The sequence below is a fragment of the Bos grunniens genome, chromosome 14 (assembly GCF_055505025.1).
Source record: "Bos grunniens cultivar Pamir isolate PY7600 chromosome 14, Bosgru_T2T1.0, whole genome shotgun sequence".
NCBI classification, from domain to species: Eukaryota; Metazoa; Chordata; class Mammalia; order Artiodactyla; family Bovidae; genus Bos; species Bos grunniens.
In genome coordinates this window covers 19,375,231-19,399,147 of record NC_141178.1, presented here as the reverse complement: position 1 = coordinate 19,399,147, position 23,917 = coordinate 19,375,231, and the positions used below count along the sequence as shown (strand labels likewise).

General features: G+C 46.8%; 1 long non-coding RNA gene across 1 annotated transcript; it reads left to right on the top strand.

Annotated features, from left to right (window-relative positions):
* Positions 1 to 1,438: 1,438 nt before the first annotated feature.
* On the top strand, positions 1,439 to 15,776 carry LOC147359139 (uncharacterized). Its single transcript, XR_015140558.1, has 3 exons — positions 1,439 to 4,886; positions 5,111 to 5,241; positions 5,995 to 15,776. It is a non-coding gene; the product is annotated as an uncharacterized LOC147359139 (long non-coding RNA).
* The last annotated feature ends 8,141 nt before the right edge of the window (positions 15,777 to 23,917 follow it).

The following is a 23,917-nucleotide window of genomic DNA, read 5'->3' as shown; positions in this document are numbered from 1 at the left end:
ATGTTGAGCTTTAAGCCAACTTTTTCACTCTCCACTTTCACTTTCATCAAGAGGCTTTTGAGTTCCTCTTCACTTTCTGCCATAAGGGTGGTGTCATCTGCATATCTGAGGTTATTGATATTTCTCCTGGCAATCTTGATTCTAGCTTGTGTTTCTTCCAGTCCAGTGTTTCTCATGATGTACTCTGCATACAAGTTAAATAAGCAGGGTGACAATATACAGCTTTGACATACTCCTTTTTCCTATTTGGAACCAGTCTGTTGTTCCATGGTCAGTTCTAACTGTTGCTTCCTGACCTGCATACAAATTTCTCAAGAGGCAGATCAGGTGGTCTGGTATTCCCATCTCTTTCAGAATTTCCCACAGTTTATTGTGATCCACACAGTCAAAGGCTTTGGCATAGTCAATAAAGCAGAAATAGATGTTTTTCTGGAACTCTCTTGCTTTTTCCATGATCCAGCGGATGTTGGCAATTTGGTCTCTGGTTCCTCTGCCTTTTCTGAAACCAGCTTGAACATCAGGAAGTTCACGGTTCACATATTGCTGAAGCCTGGCTTGGAGAATTTTGAGCATTACTTTCCTGGCGTGTGAGATGAGTGCAATTGTGCGGTAGTTTGAGCGTTCTTTGGCATTGCCTTTTTTTGGGATTGGAATGAAAACTGACCTTTTCCAGTCCTGTGGCCACTGCTGAGTTTTCCAAATTTGCTGGCATATTGAGTGCAGCACTTTCACAGCATCATCTTTCAGGATTTGAAAGAGCTCAACTGGAATTCCATCACCTCCACTAGCTTTGTTCATAGTGATGCTTTCTAAGGCCCACTTGACTTCACATTCCAGGATGTCTGGCTCTAGGTCAGTGATCACACCATCGTGATTATCTGGGTCGTGAAGATCTTTTTTGTACAGTTCTTCTGTGTATTCTTGCCATCTCTTCTTAATATCTTCTGCTTCTGTTAGGTCCATACCAGGAAGGAAAGTTATGACCAACCTAGATAGCATATTCAAAAGCAGAGACATTACTTTGCCAACAAAGGTTCGTCTAGTTAAGGCTATGGTTTTTCCAGTGGTCATGTATGGATGTGAGAGTTGGACTGTGAAGAAAGCTGAGAGCCGAAGAATTGATGCTTTTGAACTGTGGTGTTGGAGAAGACTCTTGAGAGTCCCTTGGACTGCAAGGAGATCCAACCAGTCCATTCTAAAGGAGATCAGTCCTGGGTGTTCTTTGGAAGGAATGATGCTAAAGCTGAAACTCCAGTACTTTGGCCACCTCATGCGAAGAGTTGACTCATTGGAAAAGACTCTGATGCTGGGAGGGATTGGGAGTAGGAGGAGAAAGGGACAAGAGAGGATGAGATGGCTGGATAGCATCACCAACTCGATGGACATGAGTTTGAGTGAACTCTGGAAGTTGGTGATGGACAGGGAGGCCTGGTGTGCTGCAATTCATGGGGTCGCAAAGAGTCAGACACGACTGAGTGACTGAACTGAACTGAACTGTTACCTTTCCATCAGACTAAACTGCATTCCTTATGAACCAGTTATAAGGTAGCAGATGTACATAGTGTGTGTGTGTGTGTGCATGTGTGTGTGTGAGTACATGTGCAACAGAGAGAGACTGTGAGTACATGTGCAACAGAGAGAGACAAAGTACACTAAGCAGCCTTAAATTTCTGTTTATCCTAGAGCCACAGTCGAGTTTAATCATTCTTGGAATTCTTGTACATGAACAGGGTGTAGTATGCACTCATTATTTACACAACATTCTCCTCTCCCTCTTGCCTGAGGGAGAAAGAGGCTTTCTCTGGAGCCCCTAGAGACCCTCCCCCACCCCCTTATCTTTCCCCGCTGAAAGCCCGCACATGTCTGCTGCCTTCTTGGACTATGCTATGGACGTGACCTGGGTGTCAGACTGACCATCAATAAGGTAGATAAGCTGCACACAGCTTCTCTATTCTGTGCTTCCTGCCTTGGCTCGTTCTCACCTGGCTGTCGACATAGTAGGCACTCAATCAATATTTATCGATTTGGTTTGCAATGAGCAGTGGGGCTGAGTTGTACCCTGGTTAATGAACTAGTGATTCAGCGAGAGGAGGAGCTGACAGAGACCCAGGGAGACTCCTGGAGAAGAGTGGTAGATGAAGACCGAGACGAACTGAGAAGCAGCACGGGGTCCAGCACGAGCGGGACACCTGCACTCCGGTCCTGCTGCTGAGTTTCATCACCTCCCAGGGAGCTGCCACCTCTGTCTCCTTGACTGTTATTATATGTAGGTGCTTCATCAAATGGGCGCCAGGGTTTATGTTTGCCTCAACATCTTTCTCATTCTGTGAAATGCTTTATTCCTTTGTTCGCTTACTTTCATGCTCTGACCCAACAATACTTATGTAACACCTATTTACAAATATTTATAAATATAATATTTATAAGGCACTTAGGTGGTAAGCACCAAGTAGACCTGGGCTGACAGATGAGAAGGGAGATGCAGAAATAAATTATGAAACACTGCAGCCTTTGAACCCACTTTGATGAGTGGAGGGAGAGGATGGAAGATAGACATCTACATGGAAAACAAATACTAGGCAAGATGAGGTTGATGGCTCTTGAGCTAAGTTCCAAGCACATTCCTGACCAGATGGTGCACTCCTCAGGAGCCTGGGAAACTGAGCCCATGCCGAGGGAAAGCTGGGAAGAGGGCTCAGTGGGATTCTCTTGAGCATTGACTGCTGTTTGAGGAGAGCATGGAGCCCCTCTCACCTGCCCGCTGGAGACATGAAGAGTGGATGCATCCTGCGTCTAGGTATCTTGGGTTGAGTGGAGAACCCACATGGAGGTGTTTCAGCTATTGGCCCTGTCCATCAAATAGGCCAGCAGCAGTCTCTGAGCCCGGCTGCCCCAGGGGGGCCTGTGGTCCTCCACAGCCCTGGCATGGTCTCAGTGCAGCCTGACCTGCAGCTGAGCACACGGCTTCTCTGCAGCTCAGCTTAGCTCCATGCTTGGTGATCACAGAGCCCACAGGCCAAACAGCTCATGCAAATGTCCAACAGCGCTTGCAAACAAAACCAAAACTGTAAAAGGAAATGAAAGAAATACTGAGTCATGCAGTCTCCCATGCAGCCTGAAGAACCTCGCTGCCGTGGGTGACAGCGGGCCATGTGCAGCGCCCACTCCTGGGCTCTGAATGCCAGGAGTGCAGGGTACATTCACCTCATTGCTCTTTGCATCAGACCAGAGAGCGGAAAGTCTCCCCTCGATCTGTGCATGCAGCCTAAGAGAGATGCAACTAGGGTGTGAGTGAAATCCTACAATGTCAGTGAACATGACAACAACATGGATTCCACTTATACGAGGTACCTAGAGTAGTGAGATTCATAGAGTCAGAAAGTGCATTGGTAAATGCCAGAAGTGGGGTGTGTGGGAGATGGAGGGGAAATGGGGAGTCCGTGTTTAATGGGGACATAGTTTCAGTTTAAGAAAGTGAAAAATTCAGGAGACAGATGACAGTGAGAGCTGCATAACAAGGGGAATGTACTTAGCGCCTCTGAACCATACAGTTAAAAATGGTTAAAATAGTATACTTTATATGACCTTTACCGCAATAAAAAGAATTTTAAAAAAGAAAATGACAACAGGACTGCTAAACATATTGCTTGCTGTGTGCCAGGCAGTGTATTAAGCACTTAGTGTACCTTATCTTACTTTGTTCTCCATCCTATGAGGTAGGGCTGTTGTCCCTGTTTTTAGTGATGGGAAGAGTGAGACCTGGAGAATTTAAGCAAACAGCACAATAATTAAAATCCAGACAGAGTAAAACTCCTAAAGACACCTTCCTATTACTCAGTATTGCACTTCTCATGACTCTGTTTTACCACACGTGAAAAATTAAGTCATGGAACGCCCACGTTGGAACATCTTTCCCTTCCTGTGGCTTGAGTTTTGTTCCGAGTTTTGTGTGTTTCTGAAACATTTCTGTTGGATGTGTGTTTTTTAATATTGTAAGCCCGCGCAAATCCTTGATGGAAACAGGCACGCCATAAAGCACAATTAAATAAAAAGGCAGCAGAACACACACAGCGATCATGGAAATGACTCCGATCTCCGTCTGGGGTGGGGGCTGTGGGTGTTGTCTTTGTGGCTGGCAGACAGAAGGTTGTCTGAACTTGGTTATGAGAGCCAGCAGAGTGAGCTTGAAGAGAAAGATAAACATACAACAACCGTTCAAAGCTTCAGGTGTTATGATTGCTAATTGGGAAAGACTCTACATGATACCCGCTGGTGCGTAGGAATTTCACTCCCAGGGATAAGTGGCTCAGGGAACTCTGGGACTCTGCTCCTTCAGATTTTCCCGTAATGAGAATTCAGAACAATTGTGTGCTCGCTCATCAGGAGCGGGCGTGCCTCAGAGTTGAAACCCAGGGCAGCTAAAGCTGCTTTATCTCTAAACACCTTCAGGTGGGCTCTTCATACAAGCAACCTCTCTCTCTCACTTTTTCTCTCTCTCTCTCTCACACACAGTCTCAGACATTTGACACACAACCTACATTCTCACGTGCCCCCAGACACATACACCCTTGAACACATTCTGGCTGATGACACGCTTGCTGCCTATGTGCAAAAACACACACCAGCTCACGTAACACTCACACATCCACACATTCACACGCACTCATACTTTCCCTCTCTGTCTCTCTCTCTCACACACACACACTCAGTCTCTCTCTCACCTGCACGACATGCTTCTGGCAGAGCACCCGCAGCTGTACTAACCTGCCCGCCTTTGTTCCCAGGCCTGGCCTCAGCAGCATTTTCCCAGGCCCAGGCTTCCTTTAGCTGCTGCTTCCCTGTTTCCCTCTGAGCCTGGTCACTGGGCCCTGACTCAACACCTGTGTGTATGTGGGCCTGGGGGCTGCCCACCGAACATTGGTTGAGATGAAAGGCGGAAGCCTGGGGCTGGCCCCTCCCAGCTGTGTCCCCCCACCCCCCCCCGACACTGTGGCCCCCTTCTGGTTTCTTCTTCTCGTGGAGAAGCGCGCTGTGGTGGGCCAGGCTTTGGGAAATGCCCGGCTTGGGTCCAGCCCCAGTTCCCGCGCTCAGGTGAGCCGCTCTATTGCAGGTACGTGTCAGGAGTCGTGCAGCGTCACAAGCCCTGCTGGATATGAACACGCTGTCCCGACAGTGTTGTTACCGGTTGTAAGACGCCTCTCCTACTGACTCCTCATTCCTGCTGGCAACCTTTACTTCCAAGTGAGTCAGCTTTGTGTCCTTGTTGTTCCAAAATTTTTTAAAAACAAAAGAGGTGCCAAGATACTATGCAGCTTACCCTCACAAGAAAGCACCTTTATGCTGCTTCTAATAAATGAATCCTGAGGAGAAAATGCTTTTCAAACCTTTGTTTTTATGTGTAAGAAATTCAAGAGTGAGTGGACGTTGTGAATGACAGTGTAAGCTACCAGTGTTCTCAGAGGTTGTTGCCACAAAGAGCAGTTCTGAAGACCCTGAAACAATGCCCCCTCTCCCCCAATTCTGCTGGCTTCTTCCTGGAGCTATTTAATGGTGCCAGATAAGTACTAACTTTGATATGAAAAACTTGAAATACCAGAGTTCCTCAGGAGAGGGAAACAGCAGAAACAGGAAAACTGTGGATACTGAATGTAAAATATCTCTTTTCACAATTTTGCTGTGTGTGATCCCTGTAAATATCTTCCCAGAAATATCATTTCTTCAGCACCTACTATGTCCCAGGTATTACATATTTAGTATCTAACATGCTTCATCTTTCTTCTCCCTTCTAGCAATTGTATAGGTGTCGTTCATGTTATAATCTATTTAATGTTTATCTCCAGGAGGTGAAGGGCCGTGTCTGTGCTGTTTGCTCTTGTATCACCATATCTTGCATTATGTCTGGCTCATGATTAAATACTCATTGAATAAATGAATGAATGAGGTACGGTCCTTGCAGCAAAGCAGCAAATGAGGCACTATTATCTCATTTTACAGATAAGGAAATGGATGCTTAGAAAACTGAAATGGGGACTTCCTTGGTGGTACAGTGAATAGAAATCTGCTTGCTAATGCAGGGGACACAGATTCGATCCCTGGTCCGGGAAGATCCCACATCCTTGCAGCAACAAGAGCCTGTGTGCCCCAACTACTGAGCCTGTGCTCTAGAGCCTGCGCTCTGCAACAAGAGAAGCCACGGCAATGAGAAGCCCGAGCATGGCAACGAGGAGTAGCCTCAGCTTACTGCAACTAGGGAAAGCCTCAGTGCAGCAGTGAAGACCCAGTGCAACTAACAATAAATAAATAAATTTAAAAAAAAAGAAAATTGAAATGCTTTCCAAGGAGATACTCCTCTGTGGTGCTGGGAACCAAATCCAAATCCATTGATTCCAAACGCATTTGCTCTCGTGGCTGTGACAGCGACTATTAAGACTATCCGATGGACTGCCTCCCCTCTGTTGCCTCGTGTGGGTTGTACAGACCGGATGGTTCTTGTTGAGTGAACATTGGGCTGAGTTTTGCTCCTTCAGCCGGGCCCTAGGCTCCCTGGTAGGTAGTTTCTTTTCCTTTTAGCTTCTCACTCATTTATGTCGTCCTGACTTACTCTTCCTTGCCTTGGTCTCATCAGTCCTTTTCTTTTGCTCTGAGCGGAGGGCTCACTTCAAGACAACTCCATCTGGTCTTCCTGGGTCCTTCTGCGTTCTAGTTCCTTCCTCTGCTCCAGGAGCCTCAGCTGAGAAGCAGCCAAGGATGAACACCACCAGGGCTGTTTCATATCATTCACAGTCACTCTGTGAATGACTGTGAATTTGGGGGTGCTAGGTGTTCTCATCCTACTTGGACTCAGTCTGAATCTGCCTCTAGTGACCACTCCCACCAGAAACCCCTTGTGCCCCCGATTCCTTCCTCAGCCCATCTCCTTCGCAGCCTCTTCTGCCGTGATCCAGGGCTCTCATTTCACCCTCAGGAGTCTCCCTGGGCACCTCAGCTGCTGCCTGGTGGTTTGACCTCATCTTCATCCAGAGCCTCTCGATGTTAGTGGGCAGGAGGCTGGGCTGAGGGAGCCTGATGATGACCCAGACTCCTGATTCTGCCCGGGGGAGGTGCTGCATTCTGATGACTCAGTGCAGGCCGTCCCCCAGGTCTCACACCACAGGATGGGGCACTGTGTCATAGGCTGATATCCCCCAATACTGAGCACTTCCAAGCTCCAAACTGGAACGGCCAACTGCCCACCATGGAAGTGGCTTCTGTTCCTTTCACTGCAGCCATCACCGGGCACGCCGCCTAGAACTCCCTTCCGGGAAGGCCTTTCTGCTCCAGTGGCAGGGAATGCCATCTGCCTCCAGCTGTCAGCTGTCAGCCCCTTCCAGGATGGCCTCAGCTGGAGAGAACCTCCTTGTCCAAGTTCATGTAGCTTCTTGAGGAGGCCTCGTCCAATCACTGCTTAGAGCGGGAATATAAAGGCTCAGCCTTCTGGCCCTATTTGGAACAGCTCTGAAAGGCCATCCATGTTCTGGGACTCCCAGAGGGGTGAGCTGATGTGCCATTTATCTCTTGCTGCATCACAAACCACCGCAGAACGGAATATGGCTTCAAACGACGACATTCACTTTGCTGATGCATCTGGGCCAGGTTCCAGGTAGAGGAGTGGACAGAGGTCATTCGTCTCTTCCCTACTCAGTCTGCTGGTCTGACTTGGAGTTGGGCCTGGACACATTGCAAAGTTCACTGCCTCATGCACGTGTCTGGCATGTGGACTGTGCACACTCACACTGCTGGGGGCCGGAACCCCTGGCTTCCTGGGCATCTCGTTCTCCATACGATCTCTCCATGTGCCCTCTCGGGTACAAAGGCACCAGGGGAGCCAGGCTTCTTACTTGGTGACTCCCAAAGTACATACCCCAAGAGAAGAAGTGGAAGAAGCCATATTGCCTTTTATGACCTAGCCTCCAAAGCCATGTAACATCACTCTGATTGAGCAGTTACAGGAGTCCACCCAGGTTCAAGAGTATGGAGTGTGGACCCCACCTCTCCACGGAGGAGCATCAGCGTCACACTGTAAGAAGAACACGCAGACTGGGGTGCAAGTCGGTGCATCCATCTTGGGAGAGTATAACCTGCCACGGCCACAGGCGTGTCCATAGGTGGGTCCTGCATCTCCATCTTTCCCTCTGTCTGTTGCTGTCTTCTTCCCCTCCCATCTGTGACGTAGCCATCAAAAGCACACCTGCAAAACTATCCTGCTCACTAAACTGTCTCAGAGCCTGCCTCCCAGGAACTCAACCTGTAAGACTAATCCCCCAAAGCCAACACATTCAAGGTGTCATCTTCCTGACCCCTCTGCTTCATGCCTGACCTCAGTGGATGGCACCTCCACGCCCTCAGGCACTCTCCACATTCTGTCTCTCCTGGACATCTTTCATACATGTCTGTTCATCTTTCATACATGTCCCTCCTTCCCCAGGCCACCCTCAACCAGCCGCTCCCATCAGCACAGAATCCTTTGAGCATCCTCCATACTCTCTGCAGCCTCAACTCCACTTGTTGCCAGAATGCTCATATTTGATGAGCTCCTTCGCCATTGCCCATATCTTAAAGCTAGACTTCTTAAGTTGACCTGCAGCATCCTTTGTAACTAGACTTTGCCTTCCTTTGAAGTCTGCATTTTTTTCTTTCTTTTTTTAAAAGTAATTTTTATTAATTTATTGGCTGTGTTGGGTCTTCATGGCTGAGTGGGTTTTTCTATAGTTTCAGGAAGCAGAGGTTGCTCTCTACTTCTGGTGCATGTGCTTCTTGTTGCCATGGCTTCTCTGGTTGTGGAGCCTGGGCTCTAGGACACAGGCTCAAAAGCTGTGGTTACAGGGGCTTTAGCTGTTCCACAGCATATGGGAATCTTCCTGGACCAGGGATCGAACTCGTGTCTCCTGCATTGGCAGGCAGATTCTGAGCCACCAGGGAAGTCCTGAAGTCCAGATTTCTTAACCCTGCCCATCACACCTCTTCTGAGTTTCTTTCAGCTCTGTTATGAGCATGGTAAAATTTCTCTGCCCTTTCTGGGATGTTCTTTCTGGGTGGACAGCACCCTCCTTCTACTACACCTCCAGACCTCCCTACATTCTTATTCTTGGGTTTGGGCTCAAGTTTCATTTCTTCTAGCAAGTCCTGCCTGACCCCTGGACTGAGTGAGGGGCCCTGACCTGAGTTCCTGAAGTGCCCCTCCCACCCTAGCACAGTCACACCTCATGGAAACCTTGTGTGTGTCCACCTTCCCTGAAGTATAGGTGTTCCACCGGGCCCGTGACCACGTCATCTTGTCACCAAGACATGGCCCAGCACATGGGGTGGGACTGGAACTCTGCCGTGTGCACAGAACAGGTCATGCGCTGATCAGCTCCAAGGGGCTCCGTCTGCATAAGCTACACTGTGGACACAGGTCTAGTGGCTAGGACTCAGAACTTCCACTGCTGCAGCCAGGATCCGAATCCCGGTCAGGAAAGGTATGACTTTGGGGGAGCTTCCCTGGTGGCTCAGATGGTAAAGAATCTGCCTGCAATGAAGGAGACATGGGTTGGATCCCTGGATTGGGAAGATCCCCCGGGGGAGGGCATGGCAACCGACTCCAGTATTCTTGCCTGGAGAATCCCCATGGACAGAGACTGGCTATAGTCTGTGGGGTCGCAAAGAGTCAGACGCGACTGAGCAACTAAGTACAGAATTATGGAGTGCCCACCGACATACATGGGGCTCAGCTGAAAGCTTGAATTGTATGATCCAGTGAGTAGATATATTGTACTATCTTTGGTCCTCTCCGCTAATCAGTGAATTTATATTTGGCAAAAGGAAAATACTCTGATTTTGTGGGGTTTTTTTTTCCTCAAATGCCAAAGAATGCAATATTTGCAACTAGAATAAAAAATGCAAAAACCTAATGTAACAGTTCTCAATCCTGGATGCCCAGTAAAAATCACCTGAGAAGCTCTGGAAAAATACTGATGCCTGGGCCTCACCAGTTTTCTTAAAAAGAATCTCTGGGTTGAGTCCCAGCAATGGGATGTTTTTACTTTGCCCCAGCTGTCTTTCAGGTGCAGCCAAGGTTGAGAGTCTCTGGCCTAAGGAGCATCCAAGCACATCCGAGGAGCTTAAGAAACCCACCTGGCAATCATTAACCTCACTCTTTAAACACCTCGTTCAGGAGCCATGGGGCTAAGCACCTGTGATGAAAACTTGTTGGGCTGAATGTCTGTCTGTGCTAGACCTTTCTGGACCTCAGATGCAGAGTTGAGTTTGTCAGATCCATCAATTCAAGCACATTGCCTTCGTTGGCCCAGGCAAGGCCCTCTTGTCTAGGCGTCTCCCCACTGCCACAGCTGCTGCTGCTGCTGCTAAGTCCCTTCAGTTGTGTCCGACTCTGCGAGACCCCATAGACGGCAGCCCACCAGGCTCCTCTGTCCCTGGGATTCTCCAGGCAAGAATACTGGAATGGGTCCCCCACTACAGACAACCATCCTAATACACTGGATATATATACAATATTTGCATTTTATGTACATTTTTGTAAAAACGTGTTTCACTGGTTTTTACACCATACTTTTGTTTTATATATATGTATTGTGCTCTTCACTCATTCTGACTGTTAATTTTTTCACTCCATCCATGTTGCTTTGGATCTTCTCTGTAGCTCAGATAGTAAAGAATCTGCCTGCAATGCAGGAGACCCGGGTTCAATCCCTGGGTCGGGAAGATCTTCTGGAGAAGGGAATGGCGATCCACTCCAGTGTTCTTGCCTGGAGAATCCCACCAACAGAGGAGGAGCCTGGCGGGCCACAGTCCACGGGGTTGCAAAGAGTCAGGCACAACTGAGCAACTAACACTTTTACTGCTACCATATTGCTTTGGGTACATCCTGTCTGGTGTTCCTAACTCCTGCAGAGGCTGCCAGTCCGCTTCCACCACATTTTTCCCATCCACACCCCTAGTGATATTCACCCACATTTCTCCCAGCTCCCCAGCACCCTCACACTGCAGGATCCATCCTTGTGAATGTCTCCTTGTGTGGCCTGTGTGAGAGTTTATCTGAGACAAGCATCCCCTCTGATCTATTAGCTGTATCCTTCAGGTCTTATTGTCTGACTCTTTTTGACCCCATGGACTGTAGCCCGAGAGGCTCCTCTGTCCATGAGATTTACGAGGCAAGAATACTGGAGTTGGTTGACATTTTATACTCCAGGGAAACTTCCTGACCCAGAGATGGAACCCACATCTTCAGCTTGGCAGACAGATTATCACTGAACCACCAGGGAAGCCCCTCATGTCTCATTGCTCATGTGTTTTTACATGATGGGTACTTTCACACCAATACACACCAAAAAGAAAAATCCAAGGGATTCGTAATACATTGACTTTAATAATGTTGCCAAGTCATATGTGTAAGTGGCTATAAGTAAACAACCCAATATACCCCTAATGCCTCTGAAAGAGTTAGGAATCTTGGGATCTCGGTGTCATTTAATCCCTATACTGTATCAGGTTGGGTTTGTTTGTTTTTTTTTTTTTCCTTTGCCATTACATGAGGCTTACAGGATCTTAGTTCCTTGGTCAGGGATTGAACCCGGGCCCTCAGCAGTGAAAGGGTGAATCCTAACCACCGGACTGCCAGGGAATTCCTTATCAGGTTAAATTTTAACAAGTGAAGAGGTCTCCAGCAGGGACCATTAGATCGCCCTGAATGAAATCTCAGTGAATATATAAGTCTTGGTTTGTTCCAAAATGCCTTTGGGTAAGACTTTCAATTCTGTTGATCTTAGCTGAACCTCTTATGAGTTCAAAAGAAGCAAACACTAAATCTGGCTCAAGAAACCAGGCTGTATGTGTTAAGCCTAACCTCTGTTGACAAAACCAGGCAGAATCAGATGTCCTGGTTTGGTAAAGAATGAAATTTTGCTGGAACTCTGCTTTTTATAATCAGCATTGTAAGCTGAATGGAATGTTTAGAGAAAACTTCAATATTTAACTGGCAAATATCCTGAGTGGTAGCAGAACATGGAAAACCCTTTGTACAATAGCTATGTTGTGTGATGCACTGATATCCATGAGACTTCCAAGCTAAATTTCGTGTTTTAAAGCAGTTGTTACTTTAGCGGAAATCTTGAGGTTAAACCTAACACTTGTGATAGTTTTCCTGCTTGACCAGAAGCCTCCTTATTTATTGAGCATTTGCTGTCCAGCTAGTAGAGAGCAGTGCTTCATATTGCAGGCTCCTTACTAGTTCTGTCACTTCGGGCGGGTGATCATCCTCTCTGTGCTTCCATTTCCTCATCTGAAAAACTGGGATGGTGTTTGAACCTGCCTTTGGTGGCTGTGTGAGAATTAAGTGGGATGACACCCATAAAGTACCTTGCATATTGGAAGTCCTACAATGTAATAAGCCCTGGAGATACTCAGCAAGTGTCCTCATGATGGTTTACTGGGACATCCTGGTCAGAACTGGGATATGTCAAGTCCAAGTAGTATTTTGAGATTCACTTACTTTATGGAACCCGTCTGGCTAGTCCCGTGGCACATACTCTTCTGCTGCCTCTGCGTCCCCAGGCAACACAACTTCCCCAAACTTCCTTCACTTACCCGTTGCTTTAATGTGTCTTTCTTCTGTCTACCCAATTAGATAAAAAACTGGAGGGAACTGATGGTCTCTTCTATTTCCTTTATCTCAGAAAGTCCTTGGCAAGTTCAGGGATATGCAACAGACTAGTAGGAATGTTTTTTTCTGCTTGAAATTATAAAATCTCTTTGAAATTTTGCTAACCTAAGAATTGTACTTTCTTAGTGTGTTCTATAAACGTATTAATGAAAACTTGGGCAGGGTAACATTTCCTTCCCCAGAGAAGTTAGACCAGCGTTTCTCTGTAACTGGCTTTAGCCAATTAACTCCATGATATGGTTCATTTCTCTCCAAAGGTCCCATTGAGATCACCATTGATTTGCCTTGGACACAGATGGGTCTTTGGTCCTGTTACTTTTTCCATGGAGGGACTTCCTGTTAAAGTAATTGAATTGCACAAACCCTTATGGGTGTGTGTGAGACAGTATGTGTGGCTATGTGTTTATTAAAAAAAAAAAACACACACAAAACACTTCTCTTTGACACTGGCCAGCATCACATACCATCACAGGTTATTAACATTCATTATTATGAAACATTATTGCCTTTTCCAAGTAGGAAGTTGGATGCATTTCAATTGCTTCATTCAGCCACTAATTGATTCACCTAGTCTGTTGACATTCAAGTTTGGATGTATAGCTTCCATAAACAGGAGCAATACCTTCCACTTGGGGATGTGGCCCGCATGTTCCTGTATGATGCTCGCTCTTAAAGCACGAACTGATTTTTGTAGATCCTCATCGTTTTTCCTGTAAAGAGTGTTTCCCCTTTTATTGATAACTAATGAGCAGCTACTGTACAGCACAGGGAACTCTGTCAGTACTCTGTGGTGACCTAAATTGGAAGGAAATCCAAAAAAGAGGGGATCCATGTGTATATATAGCTGATTCACTTTGCTGTACATTAGAAACTAACACAGCATTGTAAAGCAAACATATTCCCAATAAAAATAGACTGTTTCCCCTTCTGACATGATTTTTTTTTTTTTTGATGTGCTAGGTCTTAGCTGTAGCCTGCAGAATCTTTAGTTATGGCGTTTGCGATCTAGTTCCCTGGCCAAGGATCAAACCTGGGACCCTTGCCCTGGGAGCTGGGAGTCTCAGTCACTGGACCACCAGAGAAGCCCCATGGTTTTTTCTTTAGCTAGCCAATGGGTGCTACTGATGACTTGATGGATTCTAGTTCTATATTCATATACTCAAGGAATTTTTATAAACACCATCACCACCCTCCCTTTTTACTTTCAAAATTAAGTTTTATTTTATTTCACTGTTTTGTACCTTAGCTTGTCTTGGAAAGGACTTAGGATGGCTAGTTGAAGAAAAATGTTCTTTTCTCTCACATCTAACTGCATTCTGTAAGTCTCTAATTTATAATCTTAATCCATGGCTCAGGGTCTTGAATGCTCACCTCCCCTGAGCAGAACCAGAGGTCAGGCAGGCAATGGCTGTGGGACAAAGAGGCAGGAGGGAAGGAGCTGGAGCAACTGGGTGTGGCTCCCTTTGCACTCAGAAGCTCATCTGCTTCTGTTCATACTTACTTTTAACCAAACGTGTGCTCAGCCGCTTTAGTCGTGTCCGACTCTTTGCCACCCTACGGACTGTAACCTGCCAAGCTCCTTTGTTCATGGGATTTTCCTGACAAGAATACTGGGGTAGGTTGCCATGCCCTGATATTCCTGACCCAGGGATCAAACCCACATCTCCTACACTGCAGGCAGGTTCTTTTCTGACTGAGCCACGGGGGAAGCCCCTTCTAACAGAAGTCCTTGGCCAAATACTGTTGACTCTCCTTCTCTCCAAGGGTAGGAGGTCACAGAAGTTGATGTCCTCCTGTCTTTCATGACTTTTAACTCAGATATTCAATCCTGATGCCCTCTCAGGAGTACCTGGGTGAGACCTAGGAAGCCTTTGCTTCATATTCCCTCGGTATCCTTTCCAAACTGGTTAAAACTCCCCCATCCCAGCTCCCTCTGCTCTCTCTCTAACCATCACCTGTCTGGGGCTGTCTTGTTTTCTTTGCACCAAGTTTAGTGTCTCTCCTCTGAGGTCAGGAGCTCTGGGGGTTTCTGGAGGCTGTTTGCATTCCTGCATCCTCTCTGCACCTCCCGCCCAGGGCTCTTCCACTGTCACTGTCCCCAGGGCTGTCTCTTCCCTGAGGCCACTCCAGGCCACCCCCAACATTTCTGCATTTGGAGACCTCCCCTTCAGACCTCATTCTTTCATAAAACTTGCTTACTGCTCAGGGTCTAGGCGGAAAGCAAAAATGTGCATCTGCATTCAAGCTTCTTTTTCAACCATCATAAAGACATTTTTCAGCATATGGCCCTAAAGGAGTCTTTTAAACACGTCTGAGGGTAAAAATGGTTCCATCTCAAACAGCAGCTGCTCCCAGAGGGCTGCACACCTGCCTCTGAGAGGTCACAGGTTTGCTTGAATTTGAATTTGAGGGGAGCTGGCACCTCTTGATTCCCTTCATTACTGACTCAGAACCTCATTAACTAAACTATTTGACCCCTGACTGGAGCGAACAGAGTATTCCCAGGGCAGCTTCTTGTAGAAGCTAAACACGTAGGCCTGGATTAAAACACAAATTCTGCCTCTCTCCTAGCTGGGTGACCACAGGTGAGTTATTTCACGCCTTGAAACCTCGGTCTCTCCATCTGTTCAGTAGATGTGGTCCGAGTGTGTTCTAGGGCGGTCATGCAGATTAAACGAGAAAACACACACACACACTGAACAGCAGCGTGTTGAACAGGCTGCCATGGGGACTGATATGGAAGGCGTGCCTGTCATCGCGATGCTTAGGGCCTGGGAGGGGGCTACAGACAGGCTGCTGAAGCGTAGTCATTGCTGTAGAAGTGGGTGTTTAAGCAGGTCCCTGAAGGCTGAGGAGGGCTGGGCAGGGAGCGTGTTCCAGGCAGAGGGAACAGCAGGTGTGCAGTGTGCCCTGGAGCACCGAGGGGGCGAGGCCAGGAGCGGGGCTGGAGAGAGAAATCAAAGGCCTCCGTGAACCATTCTTGGCAGACCAGTTAGGAGGCTGCTCCATTAATCCAAATGCAAAGCGCAAGTGCTCTAAAGGGGAGACAAAGCAGTGAGGATGTGAAGCGGTCAATGGATTTAAGTAAGATTTAGGAGGTAGAGTTGACAGGATTTGGTGACTCATTGGACATCCTGGGTTTAGTCAGCAAGGATTCAACCACTGTTTGTTGAGGACACCATCTGTTCCTTGCAGAAGCTTGACTGATACAGTTTCTTATCAACCTCTAGGCCAAATGTCCAGCAAGCCTCTCTCGATGGGTCCATCCTCATCCATCCCCAGGGCCCAGGTTACTTTTGCTGGGGGCGGGCCGTGGGGAGTGTGTTTGGGGTGGCCCTGGGCTATTCCTGTTTTAGAAAAGCCAGGACTTTGAAGAGAGCTGTCAACACTTGAAGATTTGGGAGTTAATTAGCTGATGAGTGGATTCTCTCTGTCTTTAGACTCTTCTTTCTTTGAAAGCCTGCATTGTAATCAGTGACCTAAAGGAAAGGTTGGAGAGAGACAGTTACCAACAGCGTAGCTACTGCCATGCAGTCATTTGATGAGCTGAGCCAGTGGAGGGGGAGTGTGGTGGAAAAGACCCCCGAGCAATAATCCAAAAGTACCCTCTCCTTCACAGTGCCTGTTCTAATCTTTTTTTTCCCCCTTGAGCTTCTTGGGTGTGCAGACTTTTATCACATTTGTAAGTTTCAGCTATTTTTTTCCTTGAATATTTTTCTCTGGTACTTTCTTCTCATAATCACATTGTGTCTGTTGATGTTCTCTTTAAAATATTTATTTGGGTGCATTGGGTCTTAGTTGCAGCAGGCAGGACCTTCGTTGCATCATGCGGGATCCTTCACTGTGGCCCATGAACTCTCTAGTTTGCAGGGTGGGGTCTCAGTAGTTGTGGCATATGGACCTGGTTGCTCCGCAACATGTGAAATCTTCCCAAACAAGGGATCGAACCACGTCCCCTGCACTGCAAGGTGGACTGTTAAACACTGGACCACCTGAGAAGCCCCCTACCTGTTCTAATCTTGCTGTGGATTCTTTGATGCTAAAATCTGTTTTAAACCCCTGAATCTTTACCAACAAATGGCAAATGGAGGCATTTAGAAGTATGAGGAATGGCAGGGAAAGGAGCCTAGAATTTAATGTAGTACTTGAACAGAGAGGGCTTCCCCGGTAGCTCAGTGGTAAAGAATCTGCCTGCAATGAAGGAGACACGGGATCGATCCCTGGGTTGGGAAGATCCTCTGGAGAAGGAAATGGCACCCCACTCCAGTACTCTTGCCTGGAAAATCCCATGGACTGAGGAACTTGGGAGGCTACAGTCCATGGGGTCGCAAACAGTCAGACACGACTTAGTGACTAAACAACAACAAAACAAAGAATAAGTAACAGTGGCAGTGGCACCCCACTCCAGTGCTCCTGCCTGGAGAATCCCATGGGCGGAGGAGCCTGGTGGGCTGCAGTCCATGGGATCGAGAAGAGTCAGACACGACTGAGCGACTTCACTTTCACTTTTCACTTTCATGCATTGGAGAAGGAAATGGCAACCCACTCCAGGGTTCTTGCCTGGAGAATCCCAGGGATGGGGGAGCCTGGTGGGCTGCCATCTATGGGGTCTCACAGAGTCGGACACGATTGAAGCGACTTAGCAGCAGCATGCTGTGTGAAGAACCAGAACCACTTCCCCCACAGTGTTGGAGAAAATGAATGAAGAACCCTGAGTTATTCTGAAGTTACTTTTAATCATCAGAATACCATTCTGAAACTGGGTCATGTGAATCACTATTTTAATAAGCTTTTTTAAAAATCAACAATAGCAACCAAAATAGTTGATGTTAAATGTATGTTAAATGTATGTGTGCTGAGGCCCCACAGCAGGCCAGGAACTTTATTTCACTTATTCTACAAATGGTGCCTCGAGGAAAATAGGACAAGTGTTCCCATTTTGCAGATAAGAAAGTTGAGGTTCGGAAAGCCAATGCAACTTTCTCCACAGCCAATGCGCGGTGGAGTGAACCAAGGGAAGAGCATGAAATTTAGGATGTTTGCATTGAATAGATGCTTATAGCTATGAACAATTTATTGTTTGTCAAAGATTTTGTGTTTGATAATGAGAAAATAATGCTAATCAGGTATGTTGTGTAAATACCGTTTGATATCTGTTTTAAAGTAACCACACTGTGATCTCCATGTTCCCAGGGGGCTTCATGAGAGGAAGTGCCTGTTTATCCAGTTTGGCCTCTGAAGGCCTCTCCAGGACATCCAGCCCCTTGGTGGGGGGGTTATGGCCCCCCACAGCATAGGCCAGCCCTCGTGAGTTAATGGCATCCCAGAGAACAAGCCAGGCAGGCTTCTGGTTGAGTTTCTTCTCCATGAGCCCAGGCGCTCTACACTTTGCTCTCCCTAGAGTGAATAGCCCATGAGAAGGATGCTCAGCAGGCCTGCAGACTGCCTGACTCCACCGTCCCACAGCCCCGAGGAAGTTTCCCTCCTGTAGCCCGGCCCCAACAGTTTGGCTCTGGTGGACAAGTCTGAGCTGGATGAACGAGCAGGAAGTGCCAGTTCCTGCTCTCCAAGCGGTGATCCTGAGCTCTTTGTAGAATAACCTGTCCATCCCAGGAGGAGAAACCCCTCCCCCAGCAAACTGGCCTGACAGCACCACCCATCTCAGAAACCTGCTCCAGAGCTCAGGTTCTTGGCCTGGAGTTTTGAAATTCCTTCACTGGAGCAGCCTTTGGGAGCATCTTCCAATGTCACTGCTCTGGCAACGATTTAGGGAGCCCACAGTGTTCCCCAGCTCCCAAGGAGCCTGACTCCTTGCAGGATATTTATGGCAACTCACACCCCTTCCCTGGGGGCTCTTGATCTGTAAAATGCAGTGGTTGGATTCAGTGAGCCTGTAGCTTGGATTCTGTATTCCTCATCAGTAGAATAAAAACGGATAGTCTATGCTACCCAGACACAGAAAATAATCGCATATCCCAATAAAAATGATTGAACTCACTGGATGAGATACAGAAGGGGACCTGAGGTTAAGATGGATTCTCTGTGTTCTATTCAGATGTCTCCAGAAGAGGAGCCCAGGGTTTTTCCACACTTGAGGGAAATCTTTAGACCTGGGCAGCTAATGAAAAGGGGCCCTCAGCTCAGCCAGGGTCCCTCCAGCAGTGCTGAGCGCCCCACTCAGCCCTAGATATCAAGGGTGAAGAAGCGTCAGCATTCCTCTTACATGATCCCCCTACTTTGAGTGGCAGCAATGAAAGGAAAGAAAACAGAAATGGTGCTGGAATAGGCCTTCCAGTCTGTGTAGTTCCCCTTGCTTCTCTTTGCTAGGGGGTGGGGAAAGGAGGGGCGATGCTGAGGCCCACACAGGTCACATGACTTGCTCGTGGTCTTACCTGTAAGTAGGTTTGAGGCTGAGCCCACCGGCCCCGGTCAGTGCCAGAGAGGAGAGTAAGGGGATCTGCCAACTGTGAGTCACCTCCGATTCTATCCACTCAAGGGAACTCTCCATCGGTCAGTGTGGACAGCTTGCAATTTCCACGAGTGGATTTCATTTCAGAAGCCCTAGCTACCCTAGCCTTATGCCTTCCGGGGTCATCTTGAGTGACCCCAGTGTGCTAGTCCAGAAACCCCAAACTGTGTGATCAGTTTTACCATCCACAGTGAGGGAGAAAAAAAGAACCTGTGTGCCCGTTAAAAAGTCATCATTCACATTTACATCAGCCCTGGTTGAAATCATCAGGGGAACTTGGGAACGACAGAAAGGTCAAAGGTTGGCAGGGTTAGGGTTTCGTGGGAACATGCGCATGTTTGGACCAGACCCAAGTGCCTGGTTGACCTGTTTGACAGGTAACAATTAGAGAGTGGGAGCTTGCCTGGCTGGAATGCGGCTGCAGAGGCCGGTAGGAGGATCTGGTTTACCTGCTCAGCAGGTGGGGCCCGCTGAGTCCGACAGGCTTGTGCACGCAGAGCATTCCAACGGATCGCTTTTCTTTTAAAGATGCAGCGATGACTGCAGGGCACAAAAGGGTTGGGTTGAGCCCTGGCTGGAAGCCGTTAGCTATTTGCAAGGTAAAGAAGCAAAATAAATAGTTCCCTCTAGACAGCTCAAGGAAGAAACTGCAAAGGCATTCAGAACTTCTTCTTCTTCTTTTTTTTTTTAATGTCTAAACCGAATATGTGCTTCTTGTCTCCAGACTTGAGAAACCCCAGACTGGTACAAAATACCAAAGATAATAGAATGAAGAGTTATGCCCCCTGTCCCGACCTTTTCTTTTGAAAGAGATCGTAATATCATAAAAGATGGGCTCCTAGAAGGGTGGTGTCTGGCTTAAGGCAGTCTAGAAATGCTTGGTGGTTTTCTTTATACGGCTGCGGAAGACACTCAGGAGCACAAAGTTCCGGGTTTTTTTTTTTCCTTCATAAATTGTACACTGTATATTTTTTGAAAGTTAAAAGTTTCAATACATATAATTAAAGAAGGTAATCTGGTGTTTAGAATAATAGGAGATTAGAATAATATCATATACGTAATATACAGTATAATGGAGCATCTACCTGGGCACAGACCCACATACATAAAGTGACTGCTTTTTGACTCAAAGGGATTTGGGGTAGATCAGTTCAACTTCTTGTATCATATTCATCATTGATGAGAAGGGGGGAAACCAAGCCCAGGGAGATTGGGACCTGAAAATTGTGATGTTATAGGGAGCATTGCTCAAACAAACTCAAAACTCTTTGAAAATTTCCAGTTTAAAAAAATTTACCAAGTTAGTTTTGTTGTTGTTGTTGTTCTTTTTTGGCTGTGCCATATGGTTTGTGGAATCTTAGTTCCCCAACTAGGGATCGACCTAGGCCTCCAGCAGTGGAAGTGTGGAGTTCTAATCATTGGACTGCCAAGGGATTCCCAAGGTGTTTTGTTTTGTTTCAGACGGCAAATAATCTACCTGCAATCCAGGAGACCTGGGTTCAATCCCTGGGTTGGGAAGATCCTCTGGAGAAGGGAATAACAATCCACTATTCTTGCCTGGAGAATTCCATGGACAGAGGAGCCTGGCAGGTTACAGTCCATGGGTCACAAAGAGTCAGACACAACTGAGTGACTAACACTTTCTGAGCAACTAACACTTTCACACTTTTGTTTTGTTTTGCTTTTACCAAGTTAGTTTTCTAAAAAATAAAATCTCTCTCTCCTTTTCTCTCTTCAGTGCAGAAATTATTCGAGTCCCTCCAAATGAAAGATACGTGTCTCCCACTGCTCTCTGTGCTCTCAGTGCTCTGATGTCCCGAGGCAGAGCCCAGGATACCGTCACTGCGGCCCCGGGAGTGTGGTGAGAGAGGCAGGCAAGACCTGGGCAGCTGGTGATTACCCTGCAAGCACCTTGCCAGTTCAAAGAGTTAATTATAGGGAAGCTGGAGATCTTAAAATTCAATTGCCAGGAACAAACAAGCAAACAAAAGCTTAGGTGTCTCATTGTTGACTATTGGTGGTGGTAAGACAGCTGCTAATATGGCAATTTAACTCTTTGGGTATTTATGTAAATGTGAAGGTTATTGTGTACAGATCTTTTATCAGAATTAATCAAAGGTAAGTTATAATAATAATGAAAAGTCAGAACAACAACAGCGTACAGTTATTGAGCTCTTGCTATATGCTCTGTGCTGTACTCGACTGGCTGCATTTTCTCGTTTCATCTCCACAACCATCCTGAGACAGCAAGTGTCATGCTCTCCTTTTATAGTCAAGGAGATGAAGGCACGGAGAGGTTCCAGAACTTGCCTCGGGCCATGCGAGGATCTGAACCCAGGTGCTTCACTCATTCATTCCCGGTTCTGAACTCCCACTCCGAGACAGACACAGTGCCAGGGGTTCACTAGACCAAGAGGAACTCTTAGGGTTGGTCCTTCATGGACAAATTGGACTAAACAGAATCTGATTACAAATGGTCCCTGACTTATGATGGCTCAGTGTTTGATTTTTTTACTTCATGATGGTGCAAAAGCAATACTTACTCAGTAGAAACCACACTTTGAGTTTTGATCTTTCTTTGGCCCTGTGGTGTGTGCTGTGGTCCCCCCTGGTGAAGTCAGGCAGTGACCTTGAAACCTGGTTCCTGGTCAGCCACACGATCCATGAGGGTCAGAGGCCGATATGCTGACAACCATCTTGTCCCCAGACAGTCATTGTTTCTCATTTTTAGTACAATATTAAGTGAATTAGATAAGATATTCAATATTTATTGTGAAATAGACTTTATGTTAGATGGTTTTGATCAACTGTAGACTCATGTAAGTGTGCTGAGCACATTTTAAGGGAGGCGAGAATGAGCTGTGATGTCCCTTAGGTTAATGTGTTAAATACACTTTCGACCTACGTAATTTTAAACTTACAATGGATTTATTGGGATGTAACCCATCATAAGCCAAGGAAGATCTGATTGTTTCTGACTCCAATACCCGTTCTTTTAACCATCAGACAGCCTCTTCGAGGTGCACATACTTTGAAGTCTGTCATTGTCTCTGATGCCACTGAGTACTATGCCAGAGACCATGACCTTCACCTCTGCCTTGCCCCAGCCGGGCTGAGACACTCTCAGTAGAAGAGTCTTGGTGCCGCAAAGGACGATGGCCATATACTTATGTATATTCCAAGCCTGCATTGTCTCATTTGCCTAATTAGCGTGGGAGCAGCAAATTCAAGTTCAAAACCCTGTGAGCAGAGCTTACCATGGGCGTGAGAAGCCGCTCCGATTACTAAGTATCTTATCAATAACAAATATTTGTGTGTTGGTTTTCACCCCTTGATAACTGCACTGATTTTCACAGGTTCAGACATAACGACTGCTTCCTTCAGATCCTGAAAAAAAAAAAGCAAAATTAGCTTGCACTTTACCTACTCAAAGGGAAATCCCTCAAAGCAGTCTCCTTGCCCTGCAGCACTACACTTACCTGCAAGGTCATTCTCATTTCCCAAGTGATAATACTTCCTTCTGATGGTGTGTGCAAATCCCAAACTCCGTGCTCTTCGACCAGGCCACTCCTCGTGTGCTTTTGAGCAAACTCTGAAGGACAGATACGACTTCTTTGGCAGTGACCCACTTCAGTGGCCATGGAAAGACTGAATGGTCACTTACTTGGGGTAGAGTAATAATAGTGACACATGGCAGTGGTGATAGCTGTGCTGAGGGCCTACTATGGGCCAGAAACCATGCCACACGTTCTACATGCATTCTCTCCTCTAATAACTACAGTGGCCGTGTGTGTGTGTGTGTGCTCTATTGCTTTAGTCATGTCTGATTCTTCGTGACCCCATGGACTGTGGCCTACCAGGCTCCTCTGTCCATGGGATTCACGGGATTTTCCCAGGCCATTTACCTGTAAGTACATTTTATGATAACAGGTAACAGTGAAGAAGCCTGCTCACAAAGCATCAATGAAGCTGAAAAATGTCAATGCTAAGGTGCAGAACTAGACCCATCAGGTGCTAGAGCCTGACTCAGGCAGGAGGTGGAGGCAAATTTCCACTTAGTATTTAAGGTTTTCTGATTCCAAGATGCTCTTTTCTACTCTGCTTTAAACAAAGCATATCGGGAGTGTCACCTGGGCTCCTCTGATCACTGTGCTTTAAGTTGGAAAAGAAACAATCTGAAGCAGGTTTTAAAAAGAAAAACCAGAGGACTTCCCTGGTGGTCCAGTGGCTAAGATTCTGGGTTCTGTTGCATGGGGCCTGGGTTTGATCCCTGATTAGGGAACTAGATCCCACATGCCACAACTAAGACCCGGCACAACCAAATAAATAAATATGAGCAACAACAACAGAAAAGAGCAAGCAGGGTGGAAAAGACACTCGAGCCGTGTCATGTGAAGAAAAGTTTAAGGAACCAGAAACACTTATAGCCAGGAGTGAATAGAACTAGGGACTGGGGAGGGAGAGTATGCTAATTGCTTTCAAATAATCGGAGGGCTGTCAAAATATGCTAGTGCTGTGTAGCTCCAAGTTGGAAGACCAGGATCAATAAGAAGAATTTGGAAAGAAACAGATTTTGATCCATATAAAGATGAGTTGGTTATCCCTTTAACTGGAAAGCAGGGGAAGGACAGTTGAAACGCCAGTCCCATCACTGCGGTAAGCGTTTGCTATTTTTGCTTTCCAGAGTCCTTTCCTCTTTATTCAGAAAGCAATGGCCTGATTTTCTTTGGGGAGATAACATTTCCCCACTG